The sequence below is a fragment of the Pleurodeles waltl genome, chromosome 9, assembly GCF_031143425.1.
Source record: "Pleurodeles waltl isolate 20211129_DDA chromosome 9, aPleWal1.hap1.20221129, whole genome shotgun sequence".
Lineage (NCBI taxonomy): Eukaryota > Metazoa > Chordata > Amphibia > Caudata > Salamandridae > Pleurodeles > Pleurodeles waltl.
Genome location: NC_090448.1, coordinates 418,998,768 through 419,011,095, shown reverse-complemented (window position 1 = coordinate 419,011,095; position 12,328 = coordinate 418,998,768). Strand labels below are relative to the sequence as shown.

Here is a 12,328-nt window from a genome sequence, read left to right as displayed (position 1 = left end):
CATTGCATAACGGTATTCCTAAGAGTAAGTAAGCATCTGCTCCTTCCCTAGCTCCCGACCAGATGTCTTCCTATTCTTATTTTGGTTCCTTGAGCCTGAATCAATGGCTTTCCTCTTGGTTTGTGGACTGTACTACCTCTGCAGCATTTCTGGTTTATAACTGTGTTTCGATGAATGGTTTGTATCTGTAGTCAGGGATCTACACTATGTTTAGAATGTTTCTCTGCTGTTTGACCTTTCGCACTCAGTGGGAGTGCATGGGCCTTACCGTTTTCCTCCTCTAAGCTGCCCCCACACCTATTTTCTCTTTTGTTGGTTACTGCTTCGGGTTTCCTTGCATCTCCCCTCCCAGCTATTTACTCTCCCACACCAATTCCATTCAATCTGTCTCTCCCCAGTCACCACACTTGTGCTCTTCAAAGCCTCCCTTTCTAGGGTGGAGCGTGCAAGTACTCTGGCCTGTTGTAATCTCTCTGTGGCCTTTTGACCACACCCACTCTTGCTTTTCATTCTTCATTGTGCTTAATGCTTAATTTTTATAGGTGCATTTTGTGAAATGTCCCTCCTTTGTGTGCTGAATTCCCTCCCAGGTGATGTCACTAAGTGAACATTTTTGTTGGCCATGACACAAGATCACATTTCTTCTGTTCCGGTGTGTGATGGCCCCTCCTGCGGTTTCAGTATGCCTTTCATCCCAGCCGCCATCCTTTCTAGACATTCACGCCAGGAGACAATAACTCTCGCGCTCATGGCGGGCGTGGCACTTTGAATTGACTTGCACATGTCAACCGTTTTACTTTTCATTTTCAATTTTTTTGGCAAGAAAAGTCCAGTTAGGAATTTACAACGCTAATAGCTCTAACTCGAGCAAACACGAGACCCATTGCATTGCAAATGCTTGTTTTCTTTACCCCTTTATCTAGTGTTTCAAACGGGCAGGCATTGCCCGGTACCGAGTACCTACACTATTTTGTGCAAGAAAGAGTATCTGCACTTCGGCAATACTCTAAACACCGAGTACCTGCATATCTATATTTTCATTAAGAGGACTGCCTTGATCTTTCCCCTTTATTTGTGACACACAAAGGTATCTATCTGGTTGTCACTGTGTGCATGCCTGACTAACCGGCGTCCCTGAGCCTGTGCAGTAGCTCAGGGGTGCTACAGGCAACGTGAGTGCATCGACTCAAAGGGAGTGACAGCTCTTATGAGAGCATGTTTTCTGTGAAGACCACGGATTTAACACATTTGTTTTTTGTCTCCCAAATCACCCTGTGATGGTAGTGGCTGACAACGTACAGCCAAATGGCGTAGCTGGGCTACAAGGTATATAAGTAATGGAAAGTCATTCACATAGAACTGACCAGAGCTCTCAGTCCAGCTCCAGAAAGTGCGGATTTTAGGAGCCGCACTGAGTAGCATTCGCCATAATTATCCCGGGACCAGGTTGCAAAACCAGACTTTTTTTCTGGAAATGATCTGTACATCACCATGCTATATTAACTTTTTCAACGTTATGTTTTTTAACCTCTGTTTTCAATGAAAATTCGAGGGTTCTATGAAGCATTTTCCAAAACGAATGTCTCGTGTTCATGACAGTGTGTGCCCAAAACTGCCTTTCGCAGGATGCAGGCCGGGGTATCCAACGTTACTGCGAGGCCTGGGGTCACAACATAATGCAGGTTCCCTCGATGATTCTTCTGCTTTGACCAGATGCGATAAGCAGCACTTGTTTAAAAAAATAAAAAAAATAAACAAACACTTGGCCTCTGCCACTAACTAGTGATCTTGTCACTTACGGTTCCTCATCATTAATGAAAAGGCTTCCTAGCAATTCAAAATCTATAAGAAAAATTGCGGCAGAACAGTGGGCCCCAGGAATGTCCCTGGAGTATCACACCTCTATGCCCCCCACAGGCCTACCTTTTTGTGGCAGCCCTGCAACAGCCGAACTACATGTAGTATTAGGATCAAAGTGAGAAGCTATTTTTTCCAATTTTAAGTTACCTCCAAAACTAACAAACTTTCTTTTTAGAGAAACCTGCCCTTCTAACAACTGACAAGATGGTTCACAATTTCAGTTCCCCGTTAAGCATCTACAAATTGTAATGATAAACCCTGGATTCATCTGTGGCCAAACTAGATGTGAAATGTGCCGCAACAGTGTGGCCCTGGCACGTGAAAAATAACTTCCACGCTCAAGTGAAAAAATCTACAATACACTTGATTCCAAATTAATGAAAACAATAGGAAACCTCTTACCTTGCTTCTACAATCAACTGTGATGAGGCCCATCTTCTTGAGAATAAAAGCGAGAACTATAGACTGTTTTTGACTCCTAACTGTTTTGACTCCTGCCATATCATTTTGCTGTGACTGACAATGCAATTCCACTTAAATCTTTTATCAGAAAATTGGGAGGCCTTCCTTGACTCCAGCGAATTGACTGGCAACCCCAAACTTTAGCAGTGCTTGACACACGCAGACATGCGTTGCGCTGTGGAGAATACACCGTATGCAAGTAACAAGGTATAAGGGTCTCAATTTCTGCTCTCATAAAATGTAATCCGTGCATTATCATTGTGGGCTCTCTGAATGTTAACATGGATTTTGATGAAATTACAAAAAAAAAGAAGCAATAAAGCCTATTAAGAAAATAAAACAGAACTCCAATTTTGAATTTACCTCCTACCAAGTGTCCAAAGTTTCGAACTCAGATTTAGGTCTTCCTGAGGCCAAAGAAAATCCAGTTTCTGAGTTGAATCAGCTTTCTTTTGGAGTCGGTGCGACACTGAATGAATTCTAGGCAACATGTCGGTTCAAATTCTTCGGCGTCGGTCTGAAGAAGCACATACAAGAAGGCTAATTCTGGTCACATGAAATGCTACATGAAACACCACCCAGGGGAAAATGCGGCAACCGCAAAGGAAACCCTGACAAGACACTTCCTTTTTAGGAAGGAGCGCAACATCTTTCGACAAACGTTTACTAAGACAGTTTTTCTACCCGACTATTAATTTTTTTAAACATAAATTTCTGAAAAATATATGTACTTTAAAATTGTTATTGTATGAAAATACATTGGAGAAGAGTCCAATTTGCCTGCCACTGAAAACAAAAGGCATCGTATGGTGCACATTATTGCATGTTTTAAGGTCGGACTTTATATGGCCACAAAGTGTTTCCTGAACTCATTTGCTGTTAGGTCGCCCACTTCCACCCCTCTGTTAGTGCTAAGCCTTTTTTTGGTTATTTCGGGTAGTTCCCTCTTAGGCCTTCATAACTTTTTGTCCAAATAAGCTATCCATGGCGAATTTGCGTATTTTTTTCCCTAACATCCTTGGGATTCTAAATGTACTCAGGATTTGTGGATTCTCAAGGAGGGGAGCCGAGAAAATAGCCAAAATATAGCCACATTTGGCGGTATTTTGGGGAAAAATAGGAAAAAGTACTCTGGATAAAAGTATCTTTTTTTAAAAAAATAAATAAAAATTGCATTAACAAATGTTTGATGTGCTAAAGTCACCATCTTTCCAGCTTTCAGGAACATGCAGAGCTGAATTAAAAAGGAAAATGTTACTTACCTTACCCAATAACCATCTGACCGTGGCATGTAATGCTCTGGATTCACATGCTTAGCATAATCCTGCCATCTAGTGTTGGGCTCAGATGTGTGCAGGTTGTTTTCCTTTAAAGAAAGTCTTTTGAGTCACAAGATAGTGCGACTCCCGCTTTTCTGGTAATGCACATGGCCATCGCCTCCAATGTTAGATTGTTTTCAGGCATGGCGGGTGAAGATGAAACGTGAAACAAAGCGTGGTATAAGGAGCTGTCAATGTGAAAGGAATCTGAAAAATTGTGAAAGTATTTGTAACAAGCACAGGTGTCTGGGAAGAAGGGTGGGCGCATATGAAGCTACAGCACTACATGCCACATCCAGATGCTTACTGGGTAGGTAACATTTTGTGTTCGAGGAAAGTGTGGTTGGAGATACACATGCTTAGCCTAGACTGTAAAGCAGTCCTCCGCAAGTGTGGCACACCTATGGGAGTTACAGTTGTTTGAACAGTGTACGGAGAACTGTTTGGCCTACATTGGCTTGTTGCCGGGCCAGTACATCTACACAGTAATGTTTCAGCAATGTATGCAGTGTAGACCATGTAGCTGCTTCACATGTCAGCTACAGGAATACCACTGAAGCTCTTTCTAAGAGTGGAGTGAGCTCTAGGAGTAATGTCTAAAGTTCTTTTAGCTTTAGCATAGCACGTCTGGGTGCATTTAACAACCCATCGTGCAATGTCTGATTTAGAAATGGCCCTTCCTTTGTGAGGCTTTAAGCAAGCAACAAATAGTTGGTGTGTTTTTCTAAATGATTTAGTCCTGTCAATGTAATATACAAGAGCTTCTTTTACATCTACTGTATGCAGAGGTATTTCTGCAACTGAGTCAGGTTGGGGAAACAAAGAAAGGCAGTTCAATTGATTAAGGTGGAATTGTGAAACCACCATTGGAAGAAATTCAGGGTTGGTGTAAAGTACAACCTTATTCCTATGCATTTGGAAGAAGGGTTCTTCTAAAGTTAACACCTGAATTTCACTTACATGTCTAAGTGAAGTGATAGCTACCAGAAGTGTTCTCTTCCAGGATAGAAACTGGAGGGGCAGGAGTGGAGGGGTTCAAATGAAGGGCCAATTTACCTTGTTAGTACAATATTGAGATTCCTTGTGGGAGCTGCTGACACCCTATGAAGAATGACTTAACATCTTCCAGCAAGGTTTTGGTGACTGGAATAGATCTCATTTTTGTAAACATATAAAAACACTGAGAAACACCTGAAAAACCACAAATTAAAATGCCATTCAAAGAAAGGAAAGTGAGGAAGAATGAGTCACTTGTATTTCTTTCTGAAGAGGCCAAACACAATGTAAAATTGTTATGAAATGTAGCAGCAAGAAAGTATTCTCTATAATTATTCTGCTTGAGATTAGTTGTTTAAGAATGTCACTTAAATATTGTTGCTTCTTTCTTTTGTTTCATACAGTTTGGTGTGCCGGGATGCAAGGTGCAGGGGTTAGAAGCATGTTTTAGGCCTGATCTAATTGTTTAATACATTTTAGAGAAAAGAAACAACATTTTTTGTAAACGCTGAAAAGACACATTTTTTTCTATTTTGCCGGTTAAGCAGCTGAATGAACATTGATAAATAATTAATTCAAAGGGCTTTGGAAAACACTTTGCAACACCGCTGACATCCACAAAAAAATAAACACTGAAAACTGACTTGTGCCCCATCTGCACAAAGCTGCTAGGTCATGATGGCAGAAGCCCCACTCTCAGGATGGGACTTCTGCCACAGGTTTTTGCTGCACAGGACTGTCATGTACAGCCCTTAAAAGGAACGTCTCAGATGCATAGGGACAAAACTCCATGTGCATCGGCGACTTTTCTTTCCTGTTTCACCGAAACAAACCTTCACTTTTGATGTAGGTTTCTGTGAAACAAATTAAAACGTCCAAGAGGTTGCAATAACTTGATGGAAAACTCAGCATTCCATTTTCCAGAAGGTGCATCCACCAAACTAGGCATAATTTCAGGAAAATGTTCCTGTGACATGGCAGGTCTACATAAAAGTATTTATGTAGAAGTGTTGATATGATCCTACTGCGGGGAAGAAAAGAAAGACTCCTTTGAAGCAAAGGAAGTAACGTCTAAATGAGGTAAAGTATGGTTTAGAACCATTTAGCCAGAGCTCATATTTTTCCATTCAACAGAAAGTAGAGATGGGCAAACCAGCTAATTATTTGGAAGAGCTGAGAGAAAATAATCTATCCCTATAAAAGCTGTGAATGTGCAGATGACATTGAGGGAACCTAGAAATAGCTGGTTTCTCACACTCTCTTCGCTTTTCCCATTGCATGAAGGTGCTGGGAGTGCTTTCCAGTCCACTCTCCCAATTTCCGTACAGCAGTGGTCTAAGCATAGAAACACCAACGAAGATGCAGAAGCACCTCAGTGGGAACCAACGCTCTATAGTCAGTGTTCAACATTTTATCGGTTTGCATTTTTGTGTATCATGAACAGTGTGAAATATGCATTTAAAGACATAAATTCATATTAGAAGACTAACAAAAGATTACTAATTTTCAAAAATAATTCCTAGGATGTGTAGAAATGGGTTTTCCTAACGTATTTTAACTATAACGTGTGCGTGAGAGACAGAGAGAGAATTGCCATCTCGTTCAAGACGGAAGTCATCTCCATCACTCATTCAGTGCATCTCCCCCTGCACACATCCTCTTTTTACAAGCGCTGCAGAGCAAAGACAATTGTATTGTATTTAGTCATTTTCCGTGGTATGATTAGTTTGTCCCTGATGTATTTCCCTAGTTCAGATGCAACTTGCATGTATTGTTTCTTTCCGCTGGTTTCCTGAGACTTATTCATTCACATACGATGTAATTGTTAATATATCTTGTTCTGTTCTAGCATCTCTCTGGATTACATTGGCATAGAGGGTGCTGGATAATTATTAATGTAGTGGGTTAGTGCTTAAGTGTTTGCACGATATGATGTTTACATATTCTGTACAATTCTGCTTTAAAAGTTTTCATGGCACCGACTTAACAAAAACTCTGAATTTATATTAAAACCCTTTAACTTTTCGTTGATCTAGAACTCAGTTTTCTAGTGGGCCCAAATTAATTTTAAATTGGAATATTCAATGAATTGTACTCCTGATTTTGATGCTTTGGGACGTGCCTTATGTGGGGACACACTGCCTCATGAAATTGGGGTTCAACATAATTTCCAATCCATTGAAATATGGAAATACTATCCAAGGTAAATATTGGGGGAACAGTGTTTGCTCTCACAACAGGCAGATGAGAAACATGAGTTTAGGCCACACAGGCACACTGAGGCCTAAGGCCCAGAACAGAGGGCAGTAGCTGGTGCTTTTGAGCTTACCCACCATCTGACAGAAGTGCCCCACAATGACCGGAAAAGGACAATACTATTATTATGTCTATTGTATTTATAGAGTGCATTGCTACTTCGTATGAGCACTAGACTTCTGTCCATTGGGGAGCTGCTACAAGGAGGCATAAAGAGGGAGCCACAGTTAAAAAAAAAAAAAAAAAAAAAAAAAAAGCCATGTTTTCCACATTTTATCCCCTTATGAAGGGCTCTCCTCAGGTAGATGGGCAAACTGTTCCAGATTTTTGGGGCTAGATATCTAAATTACTCCCCCGTCTTACTTTGGTAACCCGTGGAACCACAGCCAACTAAGAGTCAGATGAATGAAGCATTCTTGAAGTAGTGTAGGACTTTAACAGACCCTTAATATAGCTGGGGCATGTGTTGGAAAATGCACGTCATACACAACACATGACTTTAAATTATACCTGCTTACTGACCAGTGTAGAGAGTCCATACAGCTCTGCGAGACAAGTAGTGACAGATGATAATCTAGGAGTCTTTATTAGCAGATGATCTCCTGCATTCAGAATCGTCTGTAAGCGTCTTAGAAGGTTCTTGGACAGACCTAGATACAGAACATTGCTGTAGTTTAAGTGGGACGTTACCACAGCCTGGACCACTGTTTTCTGGTCAATAGAGGGAAGCGATCACAGCACTTTCTTGAGACATTTTAGGAGGCCAAAACACTTAGGGGGAAACAGTCTTAATTTGATGGTCATAAGTAAGCTTTTCATCCAATCCGACTACCAGATATTTCACAATCAGCGTCAGATGAAGAAGGGTGCCCATGGAGTCAGATCACCAAGCGGTGGGCCTGATACTAGGTTAGTGGCCCACTAACATTACCTCTGTTTTATCCCCATTAAGCTTCGGGCAATTAAGGTTCATCCATTTTCCTGCTTTGGATAGTTTCAGCTGCAGTGACTTCTTCACTGAGTCCTGAGAGTGTGATGATCAGTGGTGTATCATCCACAAAGGCCAGTAGGGTGAAACCTAGGGCATCTATGATCTCAGCAAGTGGGCTTGCATATACACATTAAAAAAAAAAGTGTAGGGCTCAGGGAAGAGCCTTTGGGGACCCCTTGCAGAAGAGGCAGCGTACTGGAATAAAGAGGTTTAATCGTCAAGATAGAGCGTTGTTGCAGATCCTGCAGGCAAGTAGTTTCCTTAAAGAGACTATTGTGGGACACACTGTTAAAAGCCAAACCAAGACCAAGCCTGAGGACTGATACTGTATCCCGTGGTTCAGAACTAGGCATAACATTTTGGTGGCAGAGAGAAGGGCAGATTCTGTGCTATGGAAGTGGCAAAAACCAGACTGTCTCATTAAGTGTTTTTCAAGATAGTGTGAGAGCTCCTGGTTTGCATGTTTTTGTACTATCTTGGTATAAAATTGCAACGATGAGACAGGACAATATTATTCTGGCATCAAGGGTTCCAGAGTGTTTTTTTTCTTTGTTTTCTTTTTTAGCAGCGGGATAGTCACCACTTGCTTCTGTAGACAGGGGACCAAGTGGGGAGGCTGATTTAAATGAATTACATAAGGATTGCAGGTCCTCCTGCTTCAGAGTGTTAGACCGTGATATTTTTAAGTGTTAGTCATTAAAATAAAAGGAACACAAGTTTCCATAAAGTAATGCTCATCTCATCCTGCCTCATCAACATGAACCAGCCACAGCTACTGTACTGCATCACTGAGTTTCAGAAAGGCTGCCATCTTGGGTGAAGGGAAAACCCTCAGAAACTATAGGATATAGAATGTTATACTTGTTTTCTTTATACGCCGCTGTGTCATTACGCTTGAACATAAAGGCTCTCTTACGCGTGAGAACTCCCCTCACTACCCAAAGAGTGAAACAAACACAACTTTTCAGCACATGCATATAAGTTCTGCCCAATCAAATGTTGCACTTCAGATAACCAACATGTGGGTGGAGCTAAAGGCCCTCTCTCTGTAATACTCCTGAAAGCTCTTATTTCTGTTGATCACATCAGAACACGTGACAGCTACTGCCAAGTCAGACCTACAAATTAGCCCCTAACAAACTCTTTAATAGGGGAGTGAAATGCAGCCTTAAATGTGGAGCAAATTATCTTTTACAGTTACATTTCTGAGCCCCAGTGACACCACACCTCCTGCACTAACAAAAGCTATGCTTTATGAGCAAACATCCCCTGACATTTCCTAGTACTTTTAAAGAAATCCATCCAAACCTCACAAACCATTGCCACCACGCCCCTTAGCAGATAATCATAAATCCTAACAAGCATTTGTAAAGCAAACAGGTCAGACCTAGAAAGCCATCTAGCTTTATGAATGTCCTCCAACCATTTGTGCTGCTGGCAGAGACAAACAACATCAATTCTCTAGCTATCTAAGACACTTCAATAGCATTCCATTGCCAAAGTTGATGCTTAGGCAACTGGATAAACAAAATGATCACACCTGCATCGAGGGCAAGCACATTTTAGTGTGGAAACACAACTTCTCCCTAACCAGAAAGAAACTGATTTATGGCTACCAACATATGTGGAGAGCCAAACCTCCTCCCTAGGGATGCTCACATAATCGGCTGCCCACAGTCACTCCATCAAGTCAGACCATTAAAATGCTATTAGGGTGCTACGCTCCACTGGTCAGGCCAGGCGCAAGACCGAGAAAAAGGAGTAATAAAAGTGAAACAAGCATTGGCATAGCTAACAGGTCTCGCCTTTTGAATAGCACAAATGTTTAGCCATGCCTCACATTATCCTGGGTGCTGTGCTGGGCCGCCATGTATTGATGAGCTATAGCAAAGCTGGACTGGTCACCTTTCTGTTGCTTATTGCTATATTTGAGTTTTAACTGGTACTAATGAGGTGCAACCAATGCCCATACAGTGTTTCCAAGTTTAACAAGTGTTACAACACACAGTAGGGAAAGTAAGGACCCCAGATATAGGAACTGAGTGGATTTTATTCAGTTAAGGTGGTCACCTAGTATTACCAATCAGATAACTACCACATCGTCTGGACTGAGGTGCAATAGCCACCCTAAGCAATGGGCGAGGGTACCCTTTGGGTGCATCTACTAGTCAAAAGAGCCTACGCACACACACTAGAGCAAGGGTCACTAAGCAAGAACATGGCATATGTTGAGGCTGTGATGTGGTTACAACGGACACTAATGGTTCGGTAATCTAATAAAAAAAGTAGATATTGCAGTACCTGTAAATTTGATGGTGATGCTGCTAACTCCCGCTACACTGCCTCCGTTTTGAAGTGCTAGTCTCCTGTCCGCGTCACAGCACCACACTTTGCTCTGCCCACTCTTTGCTCTCATTGAATTGCAGTGAGGTATAAGCCCATTAGTCTCCTAGTTGGATACCTAAATGACCCATCCAATTAACCGGGTCATATGCACAGAGCGAGGAAGCAAGTTAGTCTGAGTCGCTTTGTATGCTGTGTCATAAGGAAGGGTCATGAAAACTAAAATCAGACCATCATGATACGGCATTATGAAGCCAAACATGAAACAAGAGTTGGGGGCGTGATAAAAACAAGCAGCGGACTGGCAGGAGCACCTTCCCTGGCGCTGATCCTCCCGCTGCTCCTCCACTGACATAGGCCTGCAGGATTCCTTCTAAGGGAACCCATGACCTGAACATCCCCTCTCATAACATCATGTGTGATTAGGGAGAAGAGGAGCTTAGTACATGGAGTGAAGCTTGGCTTGCCCACAAAAATGGACAAGGGAAACAGGACTGAAAATAGCGATTATGCTGAACAGAAATGAAAATAAACCGGGGCGGCTGCTCTCGGGGCAAAGACGCCAAAGGGGGAAAGGTGGGGCATAAAACACAAAGACAACTCCATTACACACAAAAAAAAGAAAAACAAAATGATCTTCCCTCAGTCGCACTACATCGCCAGACTTCAGGCTCCACTGAAGGCACAGGCTACCAGCCTGCCCTGTGGCCAATCCTAACGCTGCTCTCATGCTGCTGGCAGCTTGACCGCAGCGTTGGGTTTGCCCGGAGTGTCCTGGCTTTGTGCACCCAAGCAGACTGGGAGCCTGTGCCAGCCCTCTTCAGCCCGGCAACACAGTGCTGGGTTGGGGAAAGCTCAGTGCAGATGAGTGTTTGGCCGTCCTCGGACGCTGAAGTGAAAGTTATTGTATCCTTAGCTCCAACTGAAAAATACCAACAGTCATATCAATGATTTATTCTCCACAGTTCACTGGAGTTCGAGCTAAATTAAGGATTTTATCCGGTTAGAGGCCAGCCAAACATATCCAGAGCTGCTGACTTTCGACCTGGGGAGCTGGGGTCGATTCTCGGCGTCAGCTCATCCCATGCCTGAAAAAACAAGCGCTTTATTGAACCAATTAAATAAAAACGCAGTACAAAAATGCTACTGGTGGGCACAAACGCCCTTAATTCTGTGGAAATCAATCATCCACAGTTGAGCTCCTCCAATGAAAAGATGCTTAAAGTTCCTTTGCAGTGAACAAATGAGCCAAGGTCTGCACACACAGCTCTTAGGAGTACACCAGTGGAAACAATGTACCAAATATTCATATAAATTCTAGAGGGTCAGGCACATCTTTGTGCTGTTTCACATGCATTTCGGTAATACACCTCACACTCGTAAAACAGTGTCAACACAAAAGTAAAGAGACACACTCATTAAACTCTGGTTAGACGAGATGGCATTCAGAGCGCCAACTTCAGACAGACAACAGAAGCTAAATAAAAAAAAAAGTAGTGCCCCAAACTAAAACATATGGCCAGTAGTGAAAGCATCCATGAAGAAGGGGCAGTCTCCACGGCGGGTACAAAACAGTTAAAAGGCAGTACAAATGTAAGTAGTCACCAACTAAAACAAAGGAATTGTGAAATGCAGACGAAACCAATTAAAAGCGGTGGGAGTGTTAAAAGTTCACAGAGGGAATACAGCATGTCTCGAAGACAGCACACAGGCTGCCTAGGTTCTACCTAAAAAGACGCTACTGTGGCAGTGATTGAGAATGTCACTAAAACAAGCATTGGCAAAGTCAGCAGGTTTGGCAATGCCTTTCGATTTTATGCTTTGACAATGGTTGGAAATGTTTTACGTAAAAATTTACAAAAAGGGGCTACTTTTTGTGTTTAAGTGCGCATTGTGCAACAAAAGAACATTGTCACTCACAGATACCCCACCGATAAGGATAGACAATGGTTAAAGTCGGCTGACCCTGTCCTCCCAGGCTGTGATAGGTGAAACAAAAATGTGAATGCCACACTAAAATACCAATGGATGAAGAAAGCTGGCTCATGGTCCTCCTCATTTCCCCAAAAGACTAAAATGTCATCCTAAAAATAACACCTGG

General features: G+C 42.3%; 1 protein-coding gene across 2 annotated transcripts in view; it reads right to left on the bottom strand.

The window, feature by feature from the left end:
- Positions 1–12,328, bottom strand: part of LOC138259457 (G-protein coupled receptor 4-like) — a 39,238-nt gene that overhangs the window by 5,277 nt on the left and 21,633 nt on the right. The window contains exon 1 of one of the 2 annotated variants that reach the window (XM_069207215.1): positions 2,686–2,835. The exons of the other annotated variant lie outside the window; for it this stretch is intronic. The gene's annotated coding sequence lies outside the window, so the exon portion shown is untranslated. Of the gene's footprint in view, positions 1–2,685; positions 2,836–12,328 lie in introns of those variants that run through there. 2 annotated transcript variants of the gene reach the window in all.